This window comes from Theobroma cacao, chromosome 9 (assembly GCF_000208745.1).
Source record: "Theobroma cacao cultivar B97-61/B2 chromosome 9, Criollo_cocoa_genome_V2, whole genome shotgun sequence".
In the NCBI taxonomy this organism is placed as follows: domain Eukaryota; kingdom Viridiplantae; phylum Streptophyta; class Magnoliopsida; order Malvales; family Malvaceae; genus Theobroma; species Theobroma cacao.
The window spans coordinates 14,603,421-14,609,033 of NC_030858.1; the positions used below are offsets into that span (position 1 = coordinate 14,603,421).

The window sequence follows — 5,613 nt, forward strand, 5'->3', positions numbered from 1 at the left end:
AATATTTGTTGAGCAATGCGTGAGTTCTTTATAGGCATTACGTGACTGAATATATGTTGAGCGTTGTGTGACAGTTAAAACGTGACTGAATATTGCCTGACTAAATATTCGTTGAGCATTGCGTGAGTTCTTTATAGGCATTACGTGACTGAATATTTGTTAGCATTGCGTGACAAGCGTTACGTGACATAATATTATGTGATTGAATATTTGTTGAGCATTGCGTGACTTTAGCTACCTAATGCTGAAGGTGATTCTCTATTGATTATCTTCAATAACCTAATAAGCTCTAATGTAATTCTTGAAGTTTATATATATAATTTCAGACTTGTATAGTAGCAATAGTATTAGATTTTGGTTGGTCTACCATGATGCCTAAATTAAAAAAAAAGAAGAAGAGAAAAGAGGTAACATTAAAATTCTTGCTGATTAGTGAAAAAGAGAGAAAACCTTTAAGTTGCTTTTTATTAAGAATTTCTTGAAAAATAATGTTTGGCTTGGCTTTTGCTTTTAAGAGGTAGATAAGATGAAAGGACAAGCCGAACAGGTACTTAATAACCAATTCAACCCCCATTCATTACACTAATATGGCTGTAGAAAACGAAGAGTCAGCTTTCATGCCTAAAAATAAAAGGAACCATTAACCATTTGTGTCAAGCCCGGCTTTACAATATGTTTATTATGCCATTCCTACATAAGAATACATGTGTGCTTACTTGGGTACCTTGAAAATCGTTAAAGGACGACAATGTACCAAATAGTACAACTAAGTTGATTTAAGCCTCGAACTAGTCCAAATAGAGATTTTAAGATGAAATTGAGAATTTTAAAACCTCAAAATGACTTAAAATGGTGATTCAGAGTTCGAGGACTGATTTGGAGTCAAATTGGAATTTTCATGACCCAAAGGCAAAATGGTCATTTTGCCACCTGAGGTTAAAATTGGAATGTTGGAAGAAGTTTTTGATCAAGATTGACTATTTAGAACATAATTTGAGTTTAAGAAGTGAAAAATTTTAATTTCGGCAATTTTTTCGAGCATAAGGGTATAATAGTCATTTTGCCTCTCAGGGGCAAAATTATAATTTTACACCACCGAACACTTGTCCAGCATATGGATTTTATCCAATATTATCATGGATAATTGAAGAAATTTAAGTGGTGGAGAGAGATTGCTTAATGGCTAAGTATAACACATGAACCAATGGAATGGTAACATGTGTCAAATTTATATCCATTTATTTTTTTGGCTTAAAAATCAGCCCATTTCTCTTCATATGGCCGGCCAAAGCAAGAACAAAGGAAGAAAAGAAGAACACAAACCCTAGGTGGAAAAATTCAAGGGAAAAGTGTGAAAATTCAAGTAATCAAGCAATTAAAGGTAAAATTTCTTGATTTGGACTTGTGATCTACCTTTCCCGTGCATTATTTTGCATTTTCCATGGTTGAAGCACAAGATATCATGAAGGATTCATGGCTGACCGAATTTAGAGAGAGAAGATTTGATGATTTATTTGGTTAGATTTTGAGATATTTTAGTGTTTATAGTTGATTTATCATGTTTGGAAGGAAAACAAGTAAGAAAAATCACATGTTCTTCATGGATTCTTCATTGGTCAAATTTTCCATGTATAGTGTGGATGATGATTTTGATTTTATTTCAAGTGAATTGGTTAGGAAATGATGAATTATGGTGAGAAAATCAAGTAGGAAAAATCATAGTATTGATGCACCCACCATGGCCGAATTTTCCAAGAGAAAATGTGAAGATGATTTTGCTAGATTTTATGCTAATTGACTTGTGTTTGATGATTTGGAGTATTGGGAGAAAAATAGAATTTATTTGGAGTTAAATTGGACATATTGGCCAATTAATTGAAAGATAGATCGAATTAGGCCAATATCGTTTTATTTAGGTACACAATTGAATTTGTGTAGAACACCGTGTTTAGACGATAATCCGAACAATTTGCATCCCATTTCATACATTAGTATAAAGTCTTAATTGGTTTTATAACAATTTAGCACAATGTAGTAAATGGTTTATTGTGCATTATGTCTAGGTGATAAGCATTCTGGCAAAAGTAAAGAGATAGTACTCGACGATCAAGAATCGAAGTACTTGGAATTCGACTCCCGAAATAGTGAGTAACCTTACTATCGTCTTAATTATCTAAAGTGGTTTTTATCCGATTTTGTGATTTTATGGAAAATGAGTTTAAATGGCTAATCTTTATGTTTTATAAGCAAAATGTGATTAAATGAAATGATTTTATAAAATTGTCTTGAAATTAAATGATGGTTTTGGAAAATGGAGTAAGTGGAGACTAATTGCTGTGTTATAAATCATGGTTTGAATTGAATGGCTTATGATAATATTGGCATGAATGGTTGATTTGGTAAATGTGTTGAAAATGTATGAACTATTAATTTGCCTTGAGAGGCTATAAAATAAAATAATTTCCATGTCATGCTATTGTAAATTTTATTGTATGGTGGGTTTAGTAGCTGCAGTGGATGGGTTTCGTGGATCAGCCTATTAGAGGGGCACGGTAATCCTATTATATTCATACCTCAGTGAGAGGCACGGATGGATAACTCCTGAGGTTAACATTTTAGAATTCACTTCACTCCCAACCACCACGTAAGGGTGAACTCAGCCAACGTCAATGAACAACTATGTTTTCAAAATAAAAACATGATTTATGCGTACATAACTTTTTAACAGTCTTGGCGATCTCGGTTGGGATAGCCCTCGACTAAGGTATCCCTAATAACTGAGTATGGGAATGATTTTGGCACGAGCCAAAGTTTTAAGAAATTCATAAGCCATGTTGATTACTCGATTTATATGAATTGATTTTATTTGGTTGAAATGAGTTGAAAGGTGATGAATTACAGTATGTTAAATTATTTTATCTGTCTCCATTTACTCAGCTTTAGATATTTTAAATAGTATTTGTTTACTCATTGGGATTATATAATCTCACCACCCTCCTTTCTACCCCTTTCAGGCTCAAGATAGTCGGTAGATAGCTCACTTTGTTGAGAGCTACAGTTGAACTTGCATCCTCAAAAACTGTAGGTTTACTGCTTTTAATACTTTTGATCGTTCGTGGGCCCACGCGTCACTGTAAATTAAATTTTATACTTTGGCTATCTGTATTACAGTATGTATGAATTTATTTAGCTTTTACGCTACAAAAATTATTTATCGGTAACTCTATAAATATTGTTTTATAAGAAAATAGAATATTTTATTGAATATTTCTTTTATTTTTTCATTATATCCAAATAATCATAATTTCATTTTAAATGAAGGTTTTAGATGTTTAAACTTATTTTTGATTATGAATTATGTGTTTTTGTACTCGCATACTACATTTTTAGTGGATTTCGAGATTTTTGAGAAAAAATGACCAAAATGCCCCTGTGAGAAAAAAATTATTTTTCTATTGTTTTGATTTGAAAATAGTTTATAATCTTCAAAAACATGATTTTAGTAACTAATACTCACAGGGGAAGCGAGAAAAACTGATGTTAAGCCTTGCGAGGTTTCGATTGACATTCCGAGTAATGAATGTCTATCGGGATGTCGCGACAATTGTCACGGGCTCGATGGAGTTCCAGATCGTGACAATTTGAATCAAATTCAATTATCTTAATCAATCTCAGATAATTAAAAAATGACATCTAGAGATCCAAGAGTCGAGAAGGGGAAAGAGGTAGCCTCCAAAGAGGAGGAAGTGCCTTTGAGTGTGAGGAACTAGTTGCACATATTCTTGAGTGTGAGGGACCAGTTGCATATATTCCAGCAGGAGATGCAAGTCCTCATCGACAACCTGATGCAAAGGACTTTTGACCTGGAGGCTACCATCTTGAGCAACGAAAAGATTCTCGCCGAGATAGAGTTCAAAGTAGATGAACTTATGAAGAAATGAACTACGGTTCATTTTTTTTGTATCATCTCCTTGTATTTTAGTGGGGTCTTTTTAATAAAATTTGAATAAAATTTATAGCAATTTTTATTTTCATTGAGCACATATTTCATTGAGTTATTTTGTTCGTTTAAGTTATATTATGCTATATAATTTCGTGAGTGGATGTTAGGCATTGGGTGACCTATTATTAGGTATTGGGAGAGTGGTTTATACACGGTGCGTGAATTATGCAATGCATATCTTCTGTTGAGACAATGCGTGAGTGGTTTGTATGTATATGGAATAGAGTACTTATGGTGACGTGTTGTTATGTATTGCATGACGTTGGGCTAGTACGTGATTGTTTAAGTTGGCATAATGTGAGTGGATATTAGGCATCGATTGACTTATTATTAGGTATTGTGAGACTGGTGGTGCATGACTTGTGCAATTCACCTATTGTTTAGAGGCTTATTATTCATTGGGTGACTTATTCTTAGGTGTTGCGAGCCTGGCGGTGCGTGACTGACTTGTGTAATTCATGTGTTGCTTTGAGACTTTTGTTCAGTACTTTTTAGGCAGTGCGTGACTTGTTTTTATATATTGCGTTACCTGTTGTAACGAGAGTGGTGGCGCATGACTTGTGCAATTCATGTGTTGTTTTGAAGCTTTTGTTCAGTAGTTTTTTAGGCTTGTGTGAGTGGTTTCTATATATTGCGTTACCTGTTGTAGCGTGAGTGGTGGTACGTGACTTGTGCAATTTATGTGTTGTTTAGAGGCTTTTGTTCAGTAGTTTTTTAAGATTGCGTGACTGATTTTTATATATTGCGTTACCTATTGTTATGTATTGCGAGAGTGGTTGCACGTGACTTGTGTAATTCATGTGTTGTTTAGAGGCTTTTTGTCACTACCCGGAACTCCCATCGAGCTCGTGACAACCGCCGCGACGTCCGGATAAGCACTCATTATCCCAAATGCCGATCAAAACTCGGTAAGGCTTAGCATCAACTTCCGCATCTCCCCGGTGAGCGACAGTTATTAAATCTCGCATTTCAAGAAAATCATAAGTTGTTTCCAACTCACAATAATAAAATATTATTTTCTAGCTCACAAGGGCATTTTCGTTATTTTTTTTGAAATTTTGAAATCCGAAAAAAATGTAATATGCAAGTAGAAACACATATTTCATGATTTAAATTAAATTTTGAAGTCTAAAACATTCGTTTAAAGTAAAATTATAACTATTTGAATATAATAAAAACATTAAATAAAATATTCTATTTTCTTAAAACACAATATTTTCAAAGTCTTCCTAAAATAACTTTTGTAGCGTAAGAGTAAAATAAATTTATTCATATAGTAATAAAGATAATTAAAGTATGAAATTTCGTTTACAATGACACGTGGGCCCCCAACTAACCAAGAAGGTGTAGAGCTATGAACCCTTACTTCCTGTGATGCAACTCCGAGATTAATTCTTGTCTTAATCAACTATCAACAAACTGTCCTGAGCCTGAAAAATGGATAGGAAGAGGGGTGAGATTAAATAATCCCAGTGAGTAAACAATTACCATCAAAAGCATCTAAAGCCGAGTAGATGGAGACAATATAAAAACGTTATATCTCAATAATGTTCATAACACAAAATTCGTTTCAATCTATACCAAATAATTTCTTTTCATCAAAATTTCCC

At 33.5% G+C, this 5,613-nt stretch overlaps 1 long non-coding RNA gene across 1 annotated transcript; it reads left to right on the top strand.

The window, feature by feature from the left end:
* Nucleotides 1,343-3,053, top strand: LOC108663398. Its single transcript, XR_001929380.1, has 3 exons — nt 1,343-1,381; nt 2,064-2,144; nt 3,015-3,053. It is a non-coding gene; the product is annotated as an uncharacterized LOC108663398 (long non-coding RNA).